Source organism: Mustela nigripes, chromosome X, assembly GCF_022355385.1.
Source record: "Mustela nigripes isolate SB6536 chromosome X, MUSNIG.SB6536, whole genome shotgun sequence".
NCBI classification, from domain to species: Eukaryota; Metazoa; Chordata; class Mammalia; order Carnivora; family Mustelidae; genus Mustela; species Mustela nigripes.
The window spans coordinates 7800149-7824220 of record NC_081575.1 but is presented as its reverse complement, the minus strand read 5'-3'; the positions used below and the strand labels follow the sequence as shown (position 1 = coordinate 7824220).

The 24072-nt window shown below is 45.6% G+C and overlaps 1 protein-coding gene and 1 long non-coding RNA gene across 5 annotated transcripts in view; one reads left to right on the top strand and one right to left on the bottom strand.

Annotated features, from left to right (window-relative positions):
• The window catches only part of LOC132007235 (uncharacterized), a 198045-nt gene that overhangs the window by 171302 nt on the left and 2671 nt on the right, over positions 1–24072 (bottom strand). The gene's annotated exons all lie outside the window — the stretch shown is intronic.
• SLITRK2 (SLIT and NTRK like family member 2) overlaps positions 22949–24072 on the top strand; it is an 8704-nt gene continuing 7580 nt past the window's right edge. For all 4 annotated transcript variants that reach the window (XM_059385321.1, XM_059385317.1, XM_059385320.1 and 1 more), the window contains exon 1: positions 22949–23053. The gene's annotated coding sequence lies outside the window, so the exon portion shown is untranslated. The remainder of the gene's footprint in view (positions 23054–24072) is intronic.

Sequence of the window (24072 nt, the reverse complement as noted above, 5' to 3'; positions counted from 1 at the left end):
CAGGACGTTCACTCTGGGTTGTTTGAAGCAACCCCATTCACAGTCGCCCGTTATGGCAGCATTAGAAAACAAAGAGCCCCCAAATTCTTGCTGACTATCTCTCTGCACTTAGCACTGTGACAGTCACCCAGAGAGATGCCAGAACGGTTTGGTCCCCGCCTTTGAGTCGTTTGCCATCTGCCTGAGGAAACGCGGCTTACACAAGGCATACCCGTGGGTAAGAAAAGATGATGCCGAAGTGAGCAAGATGGAGGATAAGGGCTCCTTGAACTCCGTGCTGCCACAGAGAAAAGAATCCCTGAGCGTGGCAACAAGAATCATCTATGAGGGGGCACCTGGGTGGCTCAGTCGTTGGGCGTCTGCCTTCGGCTCAGGTCATGATCCTGGGGTCCTGGGATGGAGCCCCGCATCGGGCTCCCTGCTCGGCGGGAAGCCTGCTTCTCCCTCTCCCAACTCCTCCTGCTTGTATTCCCTCTCTCGCTGTGTCTCTCTCTGTCAAAGAAAGAAATACAATCTCTAAAAAAAAAAATCATCTATCAACCCACGGTCTCCTGGCCTCTTAGGAAACCCTTTTAGCCCCAAAACACAGCCTGCAGGATTCATCCTTCCCGTCACTCATCCCCTCTTTGCAGCGCGGCCCTCCTTGCTTTTGAGCTGACACCCCCATTCGCCCTCTCCACATCCTTGCAATTTGTCTCGCACGTGGGAACCTCGCCGTGGGGACTGCCGTTCCTCGTCTGTGAGATGGGCAGAGATAATAGCAATATCCGATAGGGTCATTGACGGTGAGGATTAAATAAGACACTGTAAGTCTAGTGCTTAGCGTGGTGGCTGGGGAGCCCTGGCTCAAAGCGCGGGGTGATTATCATTCGCGGGGGCCGGGCACAGCCTGGCCATGAGTAGAGCGACCGTGTGTCCACTTTTGCACGGGGCAGCCCTGGAAAGCCTTTCTCTCCCAGGTTAGTTATTAACAGCACCTCTCTTTGTTCACAAAAACGTCCCCAAATGGCACCTTCATCATAAGGAATGGGGCAAGAAGCCAACTGGTAGAATTCGCTGATCAGATCAGCACCGACAGGAGAGCTGATTTACAGTAAAACATCTGGCTCAGGCTTCTTGCATCTTCCCCGCCTAAGGCACAGGATCGGTGCTAGGACCAGAGATGAGACCGAGTCCCTGGAACAGGCCAAAGGTATGGAAAAGGCTACGGACAGAAGACTTCAGAGAGATGTTCTGTTTCTCTTCTCCTTGAACAATTTCTTCTTCATCCTCCCTTATCCGGGGAGAGCGCGGGGATTAGAAAGAGCCAATTCTCCTGCCATTTGATTATTTCAAGCAGGCATTTTTGTCTGTCTCCCTGGAAAGAACAAAGTCAAATCCTTTTGATATCGAGTTGCCTCGATGCTTTAAAGCTCCAGAGCTGTGATTATGGTCTGAAAATAGCTCTTGACATAAAACAAAGATTAAAGATTCAGGTAAGTTTAAAGATGGGCTCTCCTTAGTTCTGAGGAGGCTAAAACCAGGGTTAGTCCAAACAACAATTTATTACAAGGATAAGATAAGGAGCTGTGCGTGAACATTCCTTCTTTACAACAGCTTTCCCTTCAGAATGACCTCTTTCAATCTTTACATTCATGATTTTGTATGAATATGGATATGTGTAGTTAAATTTATATGTAAATACACACACACGTGTTTGTGTGTGTGTGTGTGTGTATATATATATATATATATATATATATATACATATATATATATTTACGTGTATATGAGAAAGAGGAGTGTCTGTAGGTATTGACATGGAAAAATGCCACTATCCATGGTGAACTGTAGAAAATAAGCATGCAAAATAAAAATATGGAATATCTGCATCTGCATATGCTCAATAAAGAATCTGAAAGAATATTTCTTGGGGGGCAAAAACGAGGGGGTCAGTGGCAGACGGGACAATTCCCCATTTTACTCTATTGTCAGTGGGCTTCTCTACCATTTTACTTTTTCTAACTAGAACCATGTGTTCATTTTGTACTTAAAATATTAATGCCAAAGTTATCATTTTTATTTTTAAGCATCGTTGGGTTTCAAAAGCATGAAAATATCCATTTCAAGACTATGCATTAATAGACAAATGGTGAGACCAAAAGGACAAGGTTTCTTTTCTTTTTATTTGAGCCTAGATGACACACAATGTTACACTAGTTTCAGGTGCACAACACGGTGATGCAACAAGTGTGTGAGGTGATGCTGTTGTCGCCACAGCTCCCGTCTGTCAATTTCATTGACTAGCCTTGCTATGGTCCACCTTCCAGCCACATGACGTACTCAGTCCAGAACTGGAAGCCTGTATCTCCCACTCCCTTTCACCCATCAGAAGGCCAAGGTTTTTCTTAAATATGCATTTATTTATTTGAGAGAAAGAGAGAGAGAGAGAGCTCATGGGAGCAGGGGGAGGAGTAGAAGGAAAGGAAGAGAGAAAAGTAGACTCTATGCTCAGGGTCAAGTCCCATGTGGGGCTTGATCCCAGGACTCTGAAATCATGACCTAGGCTGAAACCAAGAGTTTGATGCTTAACCATTAGAGAGGGGCAGAGGAAGAGAGAAGCAGACTCCCCACTGAGCAGGGAGCCCAATGCAGGGTTTGATCCCAAGAGCCTGGGTGGCTCAGAAGGCCAAGGTTTTAATGTGACACTTGTTAACTTGAGACCAAATGACTGAAGGGGAACAAACAGCCTCTTGAAAGCATAACAGCCCTATCTTCCCACCTTGTTGTCAGAAAACCCACTTCCTTTCTTAAAACACATAGAGTTGTGGCAGATGGATTGCTGAAACACCCCTTTGGTGAGTAAACCCTGTATAATCCTCTCCCCTGAGTGTGATCAGGACCTATAAATAGGATGGGATTTCTTTAATATGGGTATGAGTATGCTATGTACATGGCAAATGCAAAGGAATTTTGCAGATGTTATTAAGGTCCCTCTTAAGTTGCCCTTAATTTAATCAAAAGGGAGGTTTTTCCTAGGTGGGCCTGACCTAATCAGCTGAGTCCTTTAAAACTGGGACTAGGGGCATGCTGGGTGGCTCAGTCCATTGGGCATCAGACTCTGGTTCGATTTCAGCTCTGGTCATGGTCTCAGGGTCATGGGATCGAGCCCCACATCTAGCTCCATGCTCAGCATGCGAGTCTGCTTGTCCCTCTCTCTCTGCTCCTCCCCCTCCTCATGTGCATGCACTCTCTCCTTCTCTAAAATAAATAAATAAATATAACCTTTTAAATAAGTAAATAAATAAGCAAAACTGGGACTAGAATTCAGATACCAGAGGGGCAGCGGCCGATACTTTCCCAGTGAAGAAGCAAATCGCCATGTTACATAGAGGGTCACGAGGGAGGGAACAGCAGGCAGACGGAAAAGCAGGCCGACTGGTGCTGAGAACCTCGTCTCTGAAGCTTCAAAAAACTGAATTCTGCCAATTACCAACAAGCTCAGAAGAGGATCTCAAGCCACGGATAAGGCAGAAGCTCTGGCTGACGCCTTGATTGCCCCCTGGTGGGACTGCACGGGCACTCAGCTAAGCCGAGCCTGGACTTCCAACCCGTATGAGCTGCGAGTTGCTAATTTTGGTAGCTAGCTACCTAGCAATTTGGTGGTGACTTCCAATTGCTCAGAAGCGTTCCAGGGTGTACACTGCCTGGATCGTGGTTGATATATTCAGCTACACATCCCCTTGATCACCTCTTACCAAAATGACTAGGAGGAGGAACACCCAACAGAGGAAAAATTCAGAGACTGTGCCCTCTCCATCAGAACTATTGGATATGGACATAAACAGTATGTCTGAAAGGGAATTCAGGATAACGACTATCCAGCCAATGGCTAGGTTGGAGAAAACCATTAGTGACAACATGGAATCTCTAAGAGCAGAAGTGAAAGCTGCCCAGGAAGAAGTCAAAAATGTTATCATGAGTTCCAATCTAATCTAAATACTCTAACAGCTAGGGTAACTGATGCAGATGATAGAATTAGTGCTCTAGAGAACAAACTGATAGAGAAAAGGGATCAGGAGGAGGCCTGGAACAGCTTAGAAGCCATGACAACAGAATTAGGGAGATAAATGATGCCATGAAATGTTCCAACATCAGAATTATTGGGATCCCTAAGGGGGAAGAGAAAGAAAGAAGACTAGAAGATATAGTTGAACAAATTCTCCATGAAAATTTTCCCAGTCTGGGGAATGGAACCGGCATTTGTGTCCTAGAAGTAGAAAGGACACCCCCAAGATCAACAAATCTACCAAGACCTTGAGGCACTCGATTATAAGACTAATGAGTCATAATTTTAGACAAGAGCTTTTGAGACCAGCTAGGGGGAAGAGATTCCTTATGTACAGAGGAAGGTCCATCAGAATAATGTCAGACCTGTCCTCAGAAACCTGGCAAGCCAGAAAAGGCTGGCAAGACATATTCAGGGCACCAAATAAGAAGAACCTGCAGCCAAGAATATTTTATCCATCAAGGTTGACATTCAAAATGGATGGAGAGATAAAGAGCTTCCAAGATCCGCAAGATTTAAAAGAGTATGTGACCGCCAAGCCGGTACTACAAGAAATATTAAGGAGGGTTCTATAAAAGAAGAAAGAACCCAAGAGTGTCATAGAACAGAAATTTATGGAGACAATCTATAGAAACAAAGACTTCACAGGCAACATGATGTCAACAAAAAGGTATCTTTCAATAATCACTCTCAACGCGAATGGCCTAAACGCTCGCATAAAATGGCACAGGGCTGCAGATTGGATAAAACGACAGGACCCATCCATATATTGTCTACAAGAGACCCATTTGGTACCTGAGGATACATCCAGACTGAAAGTGAAAGGATGGAGAAGCGTCTTTCATGCCAAAGGATCTCAAAAGAAAGCTGGGGTAGCGATTCTTATATCAGATAAATTAGATTTTAAACTAAAGACTGTAGTCAGAGGTAAAGAAGGCCACTACATCATTCTTAAAGGGTCTACCCACCAAGATCTAACAACTGTAAATATTTATGCCCCCAATATGGGAACAGCCAACTACATCAGCCAACTGTTAATCAAGATAAAGAGTCATATTGATATGAATACATTAATAGTAGGGGATCTTAACACCCCACTCTCAGTAATAGATCATCCAAGCAGAAAATCAATAAGGAAACAAGAGCATTGAATGACATGTTGGACCAGATGGACCTCATAGATATATACAGAACATTCTACCTTAAAACAACAGAATACTCATTCTTCTCCAGTGCACATGGAACTTTCTCCAGAATAGAGCACATACTGGGTCACAAATCAGGGCTCAACCAATACCGAAAGACTGATATTATTCCCTGCATCTTCTCAGATCACAATGCTTTGAAACTGGAGCTCAATCACAAGGAAAAGTTTGGAAGGAATTCAAAGACTTGGAAGCTAAAGACCATCCTGCTCAAGAATGTTTGGACCAACCAGGAGATCAAAGAAGAACTGAAACAATTCATGGAAACCAATGAGAATGAAGACACATTGGTACAAAACCTATGGGATACGGCAAAGGCAGTTCCTAAGGGGGAAATACATAGCCATCCAAGCCTCCCTCAAAAAAATTGAAGAATCCAAAATATACCAGCTCTCTTTACACCTTAAAGAACTGGAGAACCAACAAGAAATTAAACCAACTCCATGCACAAGAAGGGAAATAATGAAGATTAGCACAGAGTTCAATGAGATAGAAACTAGAGATTCAGTAGAACACATCAATGAAAGTAGAAGCTGGTTTTTTGAAAGAATCAATAACATTGATAAACCACTGGCCAAACTAAACCAAATAGAAGAGAGAGGACCCAGATTAATAAAATTATGAATGAAAAGGGAGAGATCACGACTAGCACCAAGGAAATAGAAACAAACATCAGAAATTATTTTCAACAGTTATATGCCAATAAGTTAAGCAACCTAGATGAAATGGATGCATTCCTGGAAACCTATAAACTTCCAAAACTGAATCAGGAAGAAACTGACAACCTGAATAGAGCAACAGGAAACCAGTATAGGGACTAAGCCCAGTACCGGGCCCAGTATTCAAAACTAGCCTCCACTTCTTGCTTTTGGCTCTATCCTGAAGCAACTTTCTCTGTAAGGACTTAGAAGCATGCAGTCACCCCCATGCTTGCTTGCATCATTACCCCAGCAAGAGATAGTGCAGATAAATTGTTCAATACATGGACGGTAGGCCAGCACTATCCACCAGAAAGTTCTGTGATGCTGGAACTGTTCGATCTGTGCTAGCCACTGCGGTAGCCCCCAGCCGCCTTTGGCTATTGAACACCTGAGATGTGGTTAGTGCAACTGAGAAAGCTGCCACATTGACCAGTGCATTTCTATTTATTTTTAAATATTTTACTTATTTATTTGCGAGAAGAACCACAAGTGGGGGAGGAGGGGCAAAGATAGAAGCTGGGACCCTGCTGAGGAGGGAGCCCAACGAATCCCAGAACACCAAGACCATGACCTGAGCCCAAGGTAAACACTTAACCGACTAAGCCCCCCAAGTACCCCCAGTGCATGCCTAGAGTTAGACGCTTCTCAGCTACCGGACCTCGCATAAGCTCCTCCACCTGTCTGTGTCTCTGTTTTCCCATAATTTGATCTACCTCAAAGGCTGCTTATGAGCATTCGAGAAGTTCTTGCTTGCGAAGTCCTCAAAAGAGTGCCTTGTATCCAGCAGGCATTATTTACCTTGTCAAACGAGTAAGTAGATTCTGCCACCTTTCCTTCTCATCTCAATTCTATCCACTTATTTTTTTTAAAACCCCTCATACTCGAAAACTTTGGGACAACTGCAAGCCACACAGTACTTATTTTCTGTCTTTCTCCAAGATGGAAGTGTCCCCAGTGGACCCTGCTATAGCAAATGTGATTTTTCATATCCCTTATAGTGCCGAATACATGTCAATTTCTCTAAAAGATAGATAGATAGATAGATAGATAGATAGATAGATAGATAGATAAAAGACACTCGATAAGTATTTGTTGTTTGTATAAGGCCTTGACTTCGAGATGGAGAAGACAGAGACAACGCCCAGAGATACAGGTAATGCATTTCTTATGTAGCTAATATGTCACTAGGCTGAAGTCACAAAAGGATCTTAAAAAACACATGACCGAAACAGAAAAACCCATACTGCTAAGAGTCTAGCTGTCAAGACCTGAGAAGAGGAAGTTAGAATCAGACTGAGAAGTTGGTAAAGGAGCAGATGGCAGTGACCCAGGGAGATGCTCCCCCAGACCACGCCCAGCCCGTAATACATCCAGAGAGTGTGGTATCACACGCAGTGGGCACTGGGGGAGCGTCCCAGAGGACAGAGACGCAGCCTCTTTCCCTAGAGATGAAGGCTAGTCGGTCCAAAGTGGCTTTGACCCTTTCCACCCCGGGATGCTGACTGCTGTAAGCTCTGGCAGCAGCCACAAGACTCACTGGAAACTAGTCGTGTTGAGATGTAGACCCGAGTCCCAAAGTCCAAGCCCCAGCCTGCTTCATTCCTGCCTTAGGCACAGCCTGACAGTCTCTGGTCTGCTGACCCTGCCCAGACTTGCCTTAGGGATCATTCCAGATTCTGCCAAATCATTTTGAAACTGCTTCACTTCCTGCCTGCAAACAAGCTTTTGGTTTGATTGCGCTCAGAACCCGTGCCCCTCCCAGCTCCGTGTAGGTCTGCAGGCCCGGCTAAGCCCCATCCACACTGCGACTCGTCTTGTCTCCAGGCAGCCTGACCCCCACTCTCTCTCCTTTGAAGCCTCATGCACCTGACAGGTTGCACTGTCGTCCCCCTACACTCGACCTACCTACGTAGGACTCCAGGGGCTTCCTCGGGAATTACTTAATGGGGAGTTAGGAGGTACAGGGGTCAGGAGAGTGATCAGAAGACCATAGCATCCCTTTCTCCAATCAAACCAAGTCACCAGCTCAATGCCGTGCCACCGCACATATGACAAAGTGACAAAAAGGTCCCTCAAGGGGCTTGCGTAAGGTCACACTCTACTCCTTGTAATCAACCAAATCTGCTTTTTGAATGGCTATAAATATTCCTCCTAATTTTAGGAAAGGCCAATCGACCTTTACTGCCAGGCATTTCCGATTCCGCTTGAGCGCACTTCTGCAGATCATCTTGGGCCGTCTGGCTGGTTAAAGAAGAGCGGAGAAACGTGTTCAACCCTCCACAGCAAAACAGTAGTAAACCAGCTAAGAAAAAATTAAGAAAAGCTGCAGACTCAGCAACTGTGATACTGGTCACCATTAAGAGCTTCCCTGACTTTATTATCCATTACTAATGGAGCCTTTTATTTTATTTTTTACAGCCTTTTACTTTTGCTGCATTTTTTCGTTATTAAATCTGTATACAGTGTCCTGTCATTGGAGAGCATGGCAATAACACTGAAACCATGAAGCTCCTGAGTAAATAGCACTCACTTTCGGTCGTTTAATACCAGAATATCAAAAACCCTCATTGTTATTCTGCATCGTGATTCAAAACAAAATATAGCTGACCCCTGAAGAACATGGGGGCTGGGGTGTCAACACCCCCAAAGGCATTCAAAACTCCATGTGTAAGGTCTGTCTCCCCGAAAACATTAAGTACTAATAGGCTGCTGTCCACCAGAAGCCTTGCTGATAACATAAACAATGACCACAGATCTTGTATGTTCCATGTATTATACGCTGTATTCTTGAGAGAAGGTGAGCAAGACAAAAGAAAATGTTATTAAGAAAATCATATGGAAGAGAAAATGCGTTTATAGTACTTTACTGTATTGACTGAGGAGAACGATACAAGTGGACTTGCGGTTCAAACCTGTGCTGTTCAAGGTTCAACTGCATCCAATCGTAAAATAAAATAAGAGTTTAGTTTCTCTAAGCTATAAAGATATTTCCCTCTCCTACTTTCAGCAGAAATACTATTTTTTAAAGACTCTGGAGTTGCAGAAATATTTCCACGTTCTTCCTGGAAATGAATCCTATTGATAAGTAATTCTGACTAAGTTGTGTTGCAATCTGACTACCAAAACGTCACCAATCCGCATGAACTACAAGGCAGTGCAGTATGAACTAGTGAGAAAAGGTAAACACAGATCTCCAATATTTCTATGCATTTGCCTTTTCTGGTAAAAAGAATATGCTTTTATTCTTTTTACCAGAATATGCTTTTATTCTTTTTACCAGAATATGCTGCCTTTCAGGTGTTGTGAGCAAGGACAGTTGATACACAAGGAGATCATGTGTATCAACTGTCTTCTACTCAGGGACCAGAATTTAGTGGGCATTGAAGAGAAACGGCTGTATTATTGGGGAACCCTAGTGCCCCATCTTTTAGCCCTCTAGGAATCCCATTTCTTGAATATCTAAAGAAAATGACTTGAGATGTCACCCCAGGTAATCACTAGTAATAGAGGCCACCTGTGTATTTCAGATGATTCCTGGGGACCATGTATCTCCCCTGCTTGTTCCTTGTGACATTTGGCTCTAAACCGCAGCCTCCTTCTTCGTTCGGGCCACTGCTGCCTTCAGTCCACCTAGTTACCACTAAGAGGAACCCCTCCAGTCTTCACAAACTTCTGTCTGAGGGGCATCTGGCAGGCTCAGTGACTCTTGATCTCGGGGTCTTGAGTTCAAGCCCCAAGCTGGGTGTAGAGATTACTTAAATAAATGAATGAATTTAAAAATAATAATAAAAAAAAAAAAACCCTCTGTCTGAATCCAGAAGCAAGACCCCTCTGTCTTCCTTTCCACAGGGCAGTACTAACACAAATCTAAACCCATTGCGCTGGGAATGACAATTTCATCAGAACGTTACAAGGCAGAAAAGGACAATTCAGTCCATCAAATTCACAGGACACACCCCGATATGGAGGGTCTCGGACAGGTCAGCAACCAGAGTTTCTTCTCCCATCATCTCTCTGTCCCCTGTTCCCAGGTTTCGTTCCAGAAGTGGAAATCCCCTGACATCCATGAGGGTTTAATCCGCCTTCTGCCTCCATCCTCCACCAAAAGTAAACGTTTGCGTTATTCAAATAAGTTAGCATTCCACTCTGAATTATTTACACTTAGATGACTTCCAATATCAGAGGACAAAGAATAAGTACTTAGCTTACTTCTGCATGTCAACGGTGCTCCCAGTTAACCCCTTCCAGAAGGGAGAGAAAGACCACCTACTTCCAATCCAAAGGGACATTCCCGCCTTACTCTTCCGGCCCTGGGGGAAGCAATTCCTGCAATTTTCGAAAAGCAGCTCTATCCGTGCTGCCCGTCTTCAGGGAACCAGAAATACTGAGGTTCAGTCTTGGACCACCTCCCTATAAAATGAGTAACACTAATAATGTCTTGTCAGACTATTATTTTAAGATTTTGTTTTTAAGTAATCTCTTCACCCAACGTGGGGTTCGAACTATCAACACCAAGATCAAGAGTTGCATGATCTAGCGACTGAGGCCGCCAGGCCCCCCACTGTCAGACTGTTTTAGTAAATGGATTTTTAAAAATAATTGAAAGTTAGTACATTAACTGTTTCTATGCAAATAGGAAGCTGCCAACTTTCAATTAGAAAGCAGTTAGTTTCTAAAGTAAGCCAACAATTACCCTGCAGATTTGTTTAGGGGCTTTTTTTTTTTTTTTTTTTTTTTGATAGTACAAAGATAAACTTCAGGCTAGTCTGCATTCAAACGATCAAAAAAAAAAATCCAATTAATGAGCTTTTTGCCAAACTATAAAGACGGGCTTCATTTCTGACTAATGCTAGTTTCACCATCCAGAGCGATTATATTTAAATATGGTCACAGGACTGTCTAACAGACAAAGATGTCAGTCTTGAGCTTATCCTGCTGTTCCATAGAAGAGAAAAGCTTAGTGGTGAGACAGAGCTGCTGAGGTTTACACAGCTACTGCACGGCACTGTACCAGCAGGTCGAGATATTTACTAGTAAATGGCAAGATTGTTAGGATGATATTGCTTTAGTTAAATGTATCTGTTTGGATTAGTGTCACCTGACTCTAGAAGTTTAGTTCTCACATTAAAGAAAAAGGTAAACAGTTGAGGGCTGTTATGATGGTTCCCCTTGGCCCTTAGGGACCTGAGTCCCTTCCGGGGACTTGTTCCTCTATCCTAGAGAACCGTAGTCTCTATGGTCCAGGATGACTGCAGAACAGAACAAGAAGTAGAGGCTGCTTATAGGCAAACAGGCTTGAGTGATGGATTGTAGGAAGGGGTCAGCGAGCCCCTAGCTGAATACAAACAGGCCCATCAGGAAACCCAGCTCAAAATATCCAGAGGCCCTCACTGACCCAGGGACTACTTACAACCAGACATAGTGACCAACAAAGGGAAAATGCCATAGGCCAGCAGACCTCCTCAGCTTCCCCCTTTAAATACAGCTTCCACTCACTCCCGGACACTTCCGCTCTCCTTAGCCAGAACTCAGTCACAGAGTCGTGCTTAGCCACGAACACGTGCGGCAATGATCGTCTTGATTCTGGCACAGGCTAGAGTGAAAATCTGGTTTCTTTGCCTAAGCAAGCAATGGAGAACAGACATGGAAAGGCTGCAGTAGCTCTTGCTTGTCTTAAGGTCTGTCTGAAGACTTCTGGGGACAACTTTATATTTTAAAAGAATGACAGTCACTTCTATTACCAGTGATTCCAGGATTCAGGGAAATGACATGCCCATCTGGGGGTCTGGTTTCTTGGCCTACTACACAGCACCCAGCAGAAATGTGAGCTTAAATCGAAGCCACATGTACTACAGGGAGCCAGACAGGTCGGGTATTTTTAGCTAAGCCATGGTGCAGACTTGCCAGAAGCCTCTTTGTGTAAAGGACGGAGCAGATTCACCTTAAAGAAAGTCACTTATTTGTTGTTTTCATTCCATTCATTCACTCAACAAGCATTAGTGAGTACACGCTATGTTCCAGTCACTGCCATACACACGTTCAGTCAATGGGGGAGGCCACCATCTTCAAGAAGTAAACACAGAGGGGCGCCTGGCTGGCTCCGTGAACACAGCATATGACTCTTGATCTCAGGATCCTGGGTTCCAGCCCTACTTTAAGCGCAGAGCTTACTTTAAAAAAAGTAAACAGTGAATAAAAGAACTCAATACATGGTCAGAAACAGCATAAGATGCCCTGCAGAAAAAGAAATCTGGCGTCTACACTATGGAAGGAAAACCAGTGCCCGCTCAGAACACTGAAGACAAGTGACAGGTAAAGGCATTCGTAACAAGGACGTGGGTTGTTCCTATTGGTGGTTTTAAAAATGGGGGGAAAATGGAAACAACTGAGATGTCTATCAATCGGGGAATGGGTAAATCTAATTTGACACATTTATATGATGACTATTAATTCACAGTTAAGCTGAATCAAAGGATTCCTATGCATCAACATGGAGAGTTTTAAAAATGTTAAATTAGAAAAATGAAGAATGACACATATGGTGTTTTCTTCACAAAACGAGCCTATATATTGTTCATGGATGAATACATAAATATACATAAATATATACACATTTATATGTAAAGATACACAAAAGGGACCGGAAATATACACATCAATGTGGTCCCTGTGGGCAGAGGAGAAAGGGGTGAGATGTCATCTGAATCTTCACATATTTCTTTTATATTAATATTGTTTGGATTTGCTTTAGGTCTTTTTTCCATCATCCATTTTGGTGGCGGGAACAGAGGTGTTTGCGATGGTATTCTCTGTATGTTCTGCTCTTGTCTCTCTCTGTCTCTGTCTGTCTCTCTCCCTCTCTCTCACAAACCAGCTGAAGCTACATTGGGAGGGTTGGTCTCCCTATGACAAACATTATCCCCTCATAATACTTCTAAACTCTGTGTTACTTTTTTTTTTTTTAAAGATTTTATTTATTTATTTGACAGACAGAGATCACAGTAGACAGAGAGGCAGGCAGAGAGAGAGAGAGGGAAGCAGGCTCCCTGCTGAGCAGAGAGCCCGATGCGGGGCTCCATCCCAGGACCCTGGGATCATGACCTGAGCCGAAGGCAGCGGCTTAACCCACTGAGCCACCCAGGCGCCCCTAAACTCTGTTACTTTTGATATATCGGGCATTTTCTGAGTTTACAAGGAGTGTATACAATGTATGACCAAGCAGCATTCAACTGGAAGAAGCACCAAACATAGTATTTCTTCTGCCTTTGAAATTGTAGAAAGAATTTCAGTTTTGACAAATCATGTTGTTCACTTAGGTAAAAGATAGCAATGGGCATTTTTTTCCTCCCAATTAAGGAATAAAGAATCAGAGTATATGGTAGTGTCCCATAAACAGTGCATTGGAGTAGAGACATCTGGTATTGTGAGATCGAATTACTATAGAAAGCTATGATAACAGCAGCTTCAATTTTTTGATTGTCTATTGTTGGCAATTTGGGAGTGATAGCTGTTTGCTCCTTTATTTTTTAAGAAAAATTTTTAAAGGTTTTATTTATTTATTTATTTGACAGAGATCACAAGTAGGCAGAGAGACAGGCAGAGAGAGAAGGGGGGAAGCAGGCTCCCCGCTGAGCAGAGAGCCCGATGCGGGACTCAATCCCAGGACGCTGAGATCATGACCTGAGCCGAAGGCAGAGGCTTAACCCACTGAGCCACCCAGGCGCCCCTTTTTGAGAATTTTAAAAAATTTTTTAAAGATTTATTTCTTTTAGAGAGAGAGAGAGAGAGTGGCAGGGAGGGGTAGAAGGAGAGGAAGAGAATCTCAAGCAGACTCCCCACTGAGCACGGTGCCTGTGCAGAGCTCAGTCCCGGGACCCTGAGATCTTGACCTGAACCAAAACTAAGAGTCGGACACTTAACCCACTGAGCCACTCAAGCACCCCAACAATGTTTTATTTTTAAGTAAGGTCTACACCCAACATGGGGCTTGAACTTACAACCCTGAGATCAAGAGTCATATGCTCTACCGACTGAGCCTGCCCGATGCCCCACACAGTCCGCTCCTTCAGTTCGCACCTACTGAGAAGTAAATGAAAGCATCAGGTTCGTGGAGATCAAAATATCAGCTTCATACTATTAACCTTGAATTCAATAAGCTAGTGAGGTCTATGGCCACAGTCAATTCAACTTAATTCAGCCACCCAATTCCAGGCAGTGCTAGCCATATTCTACAGGTAAGTAGACCTAAAAGAGAGAGAACACAAAAGGGACCGAGCTAAGTTTATTCAGATTCTTTACTCAAATTCACTTGCAAGGTCACTTCTCTTTTGGGGGTTGAGAGAGAGAGAGAGAGAGAGAGCCAGCACGAGTGCCCATAAGTCCTCTCTTCTTCTTCTTGGCAAAAAGACGGTATTCCTTACTCTATGGACCAAGCTAAGGACACCAGAAGGAGAACATGGTTCCCCCTTCACCTCCTAAATGTCAGGCACAATATGAAAAATTTCGTATCTGTTTTCTATTTCTCACAATATTCACAAAATCAGCAGAATTGCCCAGACTTCACAAAAGAGGAAAGCAGGACTCAGAGAACTTAAGTAACCTGCCCAGACTCATGCTTCCGGTTAGGTGGCCAACCTGGGATTCCCACCTAGTTTTGTACGGCTCCAAAGCCCATCACCATGCTTCATACCCTGAAGTCACCCAATTCCCCTTGAAAATATTTATAGTAATACAGATGAAGCACAAAATGCCACTAGTCCTTCCAACTTTCTTGGATAATCGGTACTTGTCAATCATACGCATCTGATGCAGTATTAGAAGATTGCAAATGAAATGTCCCTTCACAAAAATTTATTGTTTAATTTCAAGTTAATTCACCTTTGGAACTCTGCGAGGTTAACCCCCATTCTGCCTTGGGTGTGTACACACAGTACCTATTAGCAATTAAAATGAGTTACAAATGTGTCAAGAAGAGATCCTCTGCTGAAATCCAGGTCAGGTTACTTGAAATGGATATATATCTTCCACTCCTAAATGTTAATTAGATGTTCTATTTTATCTTCAAAGTTTCGAGCAGAAATTTTCTTGAAGTTGACACTTACAGGTCAAGAGAGTTTCAAGCCCTCACGTGGCACCCTCAGCACCCACCCACCCCCGCCGCGCCAAAGCCTTTTCCGAAGGGTTTATATAACTTTGCTCAAAATCTTGAAGAAGAAAGCAAAAGGCAAAAGAAAAACTATTATGGACATTGGTCTCTCTGCAATGTCTTCATAACGATTCAGCTGACCCAGGAAAGGAAAGGATAACATGAAAACTAAGCTACTTCAGATTCCATTAAATTTGCGATTTTAGCATCGATATGCTGATAAGAAAGGAAATCTTTTCCAACTCAACAGCAAGGTCTGTGTTCTTTTCTTCCCTTCAATTCAATAAGTATTTATCAAGCATTTTTTTCCATTTTATATAGTTTATCACCCAAAGCACAAATAAATAGCAATAAACTTGCAGTCAAAAGAGTTTGAAATAAAATGTTGTCTCTTCATGTGGCTGACCAGCAAGCCACTTCTTACAGGCCTACTGTAACATGGTTCCTAAGCAAAGTGTATTTGCTGCATTAAATTTTAAAGCTGATTGTCACTGAAAAAAAAAAAAAAAACACAAAACAATTTTAAAACTAAAGTAGCAGGGGCACCTGGGTGGCTCAGCCAGTTAAGCATCTGCCTCTGGCTCAGGTCATGACCCTGTGGTCCTGGGATCTAGTCCTGCATCGGGCTCTCTGCTCAGTCTGCCTGTCCCTCTGGCCCTTACCTACCCCACTGGTGCGCACTTGTGTGCTCTCTCTCTCTCTCCCTGCTAGAATTGGCCCTGCAATTTGCATCAAAGTCCCTGGAGAATCTTACACAAACAGCATTCCCTGGCTGCACCTTCAGAGAAGTCCATTCAGCGAGTCTGGGGCAGGGCCCAGAAACCTGCCGCTGTACCAAGAGCCCAGAGGAGGTGGATGCCGGTGGTGTCCCTAGACCTTCCCATCCAAAGCCCCGCCCAGCACTACCATTCTACTAGCCAAGGGACAACTCAAGTGGAAACAGCAATCACGATGGCATCTTTCTGGGGGAAACCTCTCTGCGGTGTTGGCCCATTGCAATGATCATTTTCCTGGGAGATAGACTTCTGCCTGTGGTGTTGTTCATAGTTTTCTTTGACAAAACATCTGATTGTGGAGGAAGGAATTCGCAGACCAACTTTAAGAAGAAAAAGGAGAGAGGAGAGGAAGGCAGGCAGGCAGACATATAAAAGACAAATTCTTAGGCTATCAAGTGCTTTTAGTCAACATCGACCCAAAATAATCACTGACATTTTACAAGTAGAAAATTCTTAAAGATGACTAATTACTTTGGTATTTCAATGAAAGATAACAATTGAACATGCATGCAAGCAACTTTGTACATCTGCAAAGTGTAATTGTAGATCACTTGCCCTACTCCCCTGTATTTTGAGAACTTTCTGCATAGAATATTTGTCATATTAATATGTCACAGGAATTTTAAAAAATTATTTGAGGTGTTAATGAATATTAATACTGAAAATGGATCAAGAATTTGGGTAATTTGGGACGCCTGGGTGGCTCAGTGGGTTGAGCAGCTGCCTTCGGCTCAGGTCATGATCCCAGCGTCCTGGGATCGAGCCCCACATCGGGCTCCTTGCTCGGCAGGGAGCCTGCTTCTCCCTCTGCCTCTGCCTGCCACTCTGTCTGCCTGTGCTCGCTCTCTCCCCCTCTCTCTCTCTGATAAATAAATAAAATCTTTAAAAAAAAATAAAAAAAAGAATTTGGTAATTTAAGGCCACATGGGTATCATGGTTCACTCATGTTCCTAGACTTTATTTTAGATAAACCACTTATTTAAAGGTCAGTGATGATGCACAATTTGACATTACTATAGCTCAAGATTGAACTTGGCTAGTGGCCATAGCAGGCATAATAAACGAATTTGGTTGTAGTCTAATACATTCCAATATTATCAATGTAAATCATAGCAGCTCTGTTCAGACCCTTGAGTAAATCATATATTTGAATTCCAAGCAACTGGAACTTTACAGCGGGGACTCAGGATTATCTAAAATTGTTTTGTACTGTTTATTTGTATTCAAGAGATAGAAGTTAGAGGCGCCTGGGTGGCTCAGTCAGTTAAGTATCTGCCTTCAGGTCAGGTCATGATCCCAGTGTCCTGGGATCGAGCCCCACTTTGGGCTCTCTGCTCAGTGGGGAGGCGGCTTCTCCCTCTCCTGCCCCCCGCCCTCTCTCTCTCTCTCTCTCTCTCTCTCTCAAATAAATAAAATCTTTAAAAGAGGAGATAGAAGTTATCTTAGGTTGACTGATGATTATATTTTACAAAAAGTGTATGCAGAGGGGCTCCTGGCTGGCTCAGTCAGTAGGGCATGAAACTCTTGACCTCAGGGTCATGAGTTCGAGCCCCACATTGGGGTGTAGAGATTACTTAAATAAATAAATTTTTTTTTAAATCGTGAGCAGAACATGGATTCATTCATGTGACAATTGTCCATGCTTGCTGCAAACAATAACCAGCACTCATCATTTCATAATACTGTACACATCTTATGATATACGTCATAGGAAAAAATGTCATGGGAAAAATGCTTTAAAATAAAACAATTCAATATATTTAAAGGATGGCAAATGAGTTCTCTAGTTCCAATAGTGCCATTTCCTGACCTGTGCCAACTAGATCTTTATATAAAGAGCTAAGGGTTCAGCACACTGAGCTCATTATTCTGAAGCATTGATGTGTAGCAAGCAATAAGCTTGCTTTTGCTTTCTTTCAAAATATTAATAAAATGACATGGACCCCACTACTGCACACCAGTTGCTGTGGTGATGCCCACGCTGGGGGACAAATCCGTGGGTGATTATGTCTCTAGGTCTGTCATGGTTTCCTGGGGTTGCTCCAAAGTGCTTACAAGAAACTCCATATGGTTCCCCCACTCCAGAGAGACTTTGGGCTAGGTTTTCTGAGAAAGCCTCAGGGATATCTAATGTCATGGAATCTGAAGCTTTGTTTTTTTCTTTTTAATCTGCCCAGGAAGCACAATATGGCCACAGACAGAGGCAAAAGTTGGACATACGTTCCGGAGCCATCCCATTTGACTTCTGGGTGACCCCACCTGCAATCATTGGGTGAATAAGGTGCATGCCAGGTAGCCTTGTCATGTCATTTAGGAAACTTCCCAGGAGAAGAAAAATGGAGGGAAGAAAAAAGAACTGAAACCACATCCGAGTAATAACTCATAAAGACTAAAGAAAAAAAAAAAAAAAAAAATCCATTCTCCTCTCATTGATTTGCAATGATGGTTGAATGCTGCACTCAGCTACTACTTGGAAATGATTTTATTTACTTTCTAGATTTCACTCACCCCCCCTCTGAACCCACAATTTCTACCTTGCTTCGTTTTGTGCAAATCACAACTTCAGGCTAGATCTGGAGTGTGCCATCCTCGCTATTTTTGAATATTAATAGCCTGGTCCCCTCCACGAATGATGACTTTTTAAAAAAAATCAGAAATACTTAATGCAAATCCTTAGTCGCTGCTCTTTGGGCTGTAAGTCTTTAGAACTGGGCATCTTGTGAGCAGACATTTTTGACTGTTCCAGCAGAGTCAGCACTAAACTCTCCATTACAGCACATACTTTACCATATATTTATACTAGTCAAACATAAATACATAAATAAAATCAACAAAACTTAGTACAGAGGCTCAACTGCATTATATCGTTCCAATAATGTGCAATGTCGAACCCAATAAATTTGGTTTCCTCCTGGACGCATTAGGTTGTAACTCCAGACCAAAATATCACTTCCAGCTCCAGGGAGATTAACAGGATGAAATGTGTCAGGATAAATGAAATACCTGCTAAGGCTGTCCTAAGCCTTATCTGCAAAATCTGTGGCTTTTGCCATGTATATTCATTCCCAAGGCCAGTGAGCTTAAATATAGTTCTTACTGATGAATCACCCCACTCCATCAGTAAGGACGAGGCTCGAGGCTCTAGAACCTTCAGGGAGGAGATTGCATCGCTAAGTGACACTCGACACAATTGGTTGAGCACCGTAAGTATTTCCTTAACTTCTTTTTCCTCTACTTCTTTTCTTTTCCTTCCTCCCCTTCCGGATTCTGTAGGTCAGTGTTTTTGGACCTCTGAGATCCAACCTATTAGTCATTCATGAAGTCAATTTAGTAGGCCATGGCTGGCGATTTTTAAAGTATACAGCGATGGAATATTTCAGGACACATGGCTAGGACAAGGAGAATTGGTTCCAGAAGCTCTTGCTTCAACACCCAAGCAGATCACAAAGCAGGGCATCAGGGAGCCTAGGGTCTCCCTCTCACCCTGTTGCTGGGTCATAGTGCAGATCGTGTTCCTTTGATTTGCTTGTATTTGTTAAATAAGTGTAAGCTGTTTATACATACATACACATTCTATATACATCAAATATGTATGTATATATATATATATATGTATATATATATGGAACAATCGAGGGAAACGGTGGAATGTTTTTGTTTCCATTGGAATGTGCGACATCATAGAATGCCAACCAAAATCGTAAATAGCTTCCTAATCATGAGTTCATTATCCAATTTCAGTTAAAATGTTGCTTTCTCACTAAAATCACTGGTTTTGTATAATTTAGTTATTTTAAGAAGTGAGTTTAGGAATCCCTCGTGTCAAGATTTCCCTTTGTATGTATGCACCGCTTCGCACTTTTCCGGGGCTTTTGCACAAATCCCATCTCTACCGACTGCACATGGCAGGTTCTAGCACCCAGTTTTCCACATGGGGAAACTGACAGAGGTGCCAGTTCAGGTCTCCCCTGCAAGTCGGAGGAAGAAGTGAGATTTGAACCCAGGTTTCTGAGGGTTTGGAGGTGTGCTGGATTAAAAGACAAACTATTTGGGTCCTGGCCCAGCACTCTACCAACCAAGCCAACATACCTGCCAAAATAATCAAAATAATGGAATTGAATTTAAAAATATCCACACTCTCAATAGCATTGCAGAACCGAAGTCTACAGTATCCTCTAAACTATGAATAAACCGGTATTAATGGCATGTCCTCTGTGCTGCGTTTCTTTATTTAGGAATTTGTCTCTGTCTGAAATCTTTGAAACCTCTGATTCCAAAGAGAGTCTACTCTGAGAACATCTCATATCTGTCTTAGAATTACTCGCTCTGCATGAGGTTCCTACTTTGTCTTTTTTTTTTTTTTTAAGAGCTTTCCAGCTCTGCATAGGTGCAGAGAAGGTAGAAAAATAACATTCTCAAACTGTGCACTACACAGTAATCGGGCAACATTTGCATCACCTTAGAAATGCATGCACATGTTTGTTTTTTGGTTAATTCTAGGTGAAATTTCTGGTTTTCCCTGAATCTTAGAATGAAAAGAAAAATTTCATTTTCTTGCTCTGTTTCCCTACTGGCATCGCAGTCAAGCATCTCTAAGCCCATGGATAAGATAAAATGATCACTAGAAAAGAGAGCACAGAAAGAGATGTTTATAAGGTCACTACACCAAAGAATTAACAATGCCACTTCTACTCATTAACAAAAGTACATTAATATGCATGTCTTTGATATTCAAGTATAGCAGGGCATTTTCCCCTAATGCAGAAACTTTTAGAAAAGTCAGTACAAAGAAACTTTCAAATAAATTGTTACATTTGAAACTCACACACTTGGAGCTCTCTCCTACCGTAATTATCTATGCCGCAGCCCTCACACAAAGTTTTGTGTTGCTCGTCATCCTGTCTGTGTGTGTGTGTGTTCACGACACCCTTCGGAACAGCTACCCCCCTACTGGAAAACTGTATGCTGACGAAAAGAAAAATCGGCTCTTTCTCCTTTTATCTTACCATCAGTGTGGTCCCCTGTGGAAAGGCAGCCTGCTGAATGCTTTTCTGAGGGCTGGTAAACACATTAGCCTTGCTTCCAAGGCTAATTAAAATTGATGCATGCCATATTTTACATGTTTCTACCGGATCAAAAATAAAATGTCGGTTTTTATCATTGCCACTGTGTTCCTCATCTAATCTGCATACAAGTTACTGCTTTTGTGTGTGTGTGTGTTCCCTTTGGCTGGAGACACACCACCGTTCTCAGTAAACTGTCTCCTTTTTCCAGCATGACTGTCTCATTATTTCTGCCTTTGAATAGCCTCTTAGCTCTGTGTTTTGTGGTTGTTTATAGCACCCATTAAATAACTACAAGAAAAGATGAAACAGTCAGAAAGGTGGTAAAGACACAGAGGAAACAGCATTAACTTTTCCTAGTTAGTAATAATATGATGTGCCCAGATCACAGCTGTAGTCTGTGGCAAAGAGTGCGGTTAGTATTTTGCACGAAAAAGGACATTAATGAAACAGGGTAATGTTTCTGAGTAAGTAACTGTGAATAGTCTGCTCCTGTGCCCATGTGAGAACGCTGTTATGCCCAAATTGTTGATCTGAATGGCAGGGAAATCCCAAAAGGAACGAAGTGAAAGGAGCAGCAATGATCCTTAAAACCTCAGAGCTAAGATTATACGAGATAATTCTCTGGACTATTCCAAAAGTAAACTTTGCATACAGTCACAAGATAAGATTACCAGTAATTTTCTCTTCAAAAGGCCCAGCACCCGCTCCTTAGAAAACCGTTATGAAAAGAGTGGGGAAAAGCACAAAAGACAGCCCCCACCCCCCAACCCCCCACCCCCGCCCCAGGGTAAGGATAAGAATGTGGTGGGAGTCAGGGCAGCGAGAACTGGCTTCATTGTATAGGAAATAACCTTGAAAACACACAAACCCTAAAGCAGATTCATTAGCGGGAGAGCTAATGTTTGCTGTAACTTGGGGTCCCTCTCATCGCCCCCCCCCCCTCCATCATCAAACTGCAGATTCGAACAACTGGGGGTTTTACAGACTCTGGAGGGGGTGTAGGAAGGACCAGAGGCGGCGAGGGCGTTCGTGAAGGCCCCCCTCCTCCCGGATCGAGGGGGAAATGTCTTCTGCCCTTCAGAGAAACTCCCTCTTCCTCGCTGACACGAACACAAGTGCAAGTTCATGCCGAACACCCTGGGGAAGGCAGGTCTTGAAGGCAGCGGCAACGTTCCTGGCGAACCCCCGCACCTCCCTCTGGAACTACAGTGACTCTTCGGCTGAGCGCCTTCCTGTGGTCGCATCGCGGCCACCTGGACTGCTAACCCGAGGGGAAAGGAAGGGGGGGGGGGGTGTCCACAGTGCGCGCCGTCGGTCCGGGCCACGTCGCGCAGAATAGGAAGAATCAAACGAAAACAGGGACTGGCACGCTGCTAAGCGCTTGCTTCTGTTAACACGTTTGCCCAAGCCGCGCTTCGCTCCATATTATATGGAAATTCCTTGTTGGCCATCCTCGTAGGAGGTCCTTAAACATCGGCCCCCCGAACTCGGCGACTGGGCGCCGACTAGTTAGGGGAGCAGCCGTCCCGGACGGCGTCCAGCTCCGGGGCTCGCGGCCTCCCCGTGGTCTGCACCTTCCGCCCAGTGGTCTCAGTCTCCCGGGGGATGTGGTACCGACCGAGGGCCATCCTCATCTCTCCTGACCGAGTCCCGGCCGCAGCCCCCGGCCGGCGCTGCAAGGGCGGGGCAGGGTGCCCGGCGCGAGGGGCCGAGAGGCGCGAGCCGCGCTCCGCCGCGCTCGTCCGAGAGCTGGAGCGGCGGCTCCTTTGTGGGCGGCTACAGGCCCCTCCCGGGAGCGCGGCGGGGCCATTTGATCTGCAGGGTGATTGATAAGTGCGGGAGAGGGGCGGCCGCGCCTGCCTCCCGCCCCCCATCCCCCACCCCCGCCCCCGTGCTCCTTCCCTCCTCCCTCTCCCTGCCTGCGAGGAGCGCTGCCCGGCGGCGAGCCGCTCCAGTGGGGGATCTGCCTGCCCTTGGGGGCGCCGCCCGCGCTCGCCGCCGAGCCCCCCGCTCCCGGGCGCGCGGGTCCGAGGCTGTGCCGGCTCCCGCGCCTCCCGGCTGGCCGGTGCTGCGGGCGCCTCCGGGGGAAGCTGCGGGTGGCGCGCTCGCCGGGTAAGTTCTCAGCGCTCGGGAACGCGGCGTTCAGCCCCCTGCCTTTGCCCGCCGCCTCCCCTCGCGGGTGGGTGGTCGGGTGCGGGAAGCCTGGGCGCGATGGGCCGGGGACCGCGCGCGCGCCGGCAGCCGCCCCCTCGGTGGCCGCCCCCGCCCGCCCGGGCTCGCCGGCTCCGAGACTGCCCGCGCGGGCGTGGTCGGGCTCCGGGGCGTCGCGAGGTTCCGGGGCCACCGCCGGCCCGGCGTCCCCGTGCGCCGGCTGCGAACCGCGGGCCCCGAGGAGGACGGTCGCCGGGGCGAAGGCAGCGCGCGTGGCCGTCGCGGCTGTGGGCCCCAGCGCCGGGCATGAGTCGTCCCGCGGCCCCGGGGGAGGGCGAGGAGGGCTGAGCTCGCGGTCGGTGCTCGGTGCCCGGTGCCCGGAGAGCGGGGAACCGTCCGGCGCGCTGGCCGCCGGAAGCGGCCTCCGGGAACCGAACCTGCCGCGACTGGGCGGGGGGGCGGGGGGGGGGGGGGGGCGGGGGGCCGGGCGGCTGACACCCCTCCGCAGCGGGCCCGCCGCACTCCCGTTAACCCCCTCGAGGCCCGGCGGGCGGCCGGGCGGCGCGGGCTCCAACCCCGCCGGCCCTCCCCGCGCGCCGTGCAAGCCCCCGCCACCCGCGCGGGGCTCCACTCAGATGCGAGGGAGCTCGAGGCCACGGAGAGGAAAAAGAAGAGGAGAGGGAGCGTGGGCCTTATTGGAGCGTCCGCCTCTGGGCTCCCCGTTCGCCCAGAAGCTTTCCGCCGCCGTCCAAGCCCGCTCTCCCTAGCGGGGTGCCGCGGCCGTTCCTCCGGAGACGCGGGGCCGGACGGAACTTCCTTGAAGTGCTTCTCTCGGGCTGAGGCCGATTCGTTCCCTGGAACCGTGTTTGCGGAAAGCGGCTGTGGAGGCTCGGGGACAGCAGGCAAGAGGCCCAGGAGGAGTGGGAGAGTCCAGGGGAGGAAGATGTGTCACACCATCTCCGGGTTCCCAGTGTCGTGTC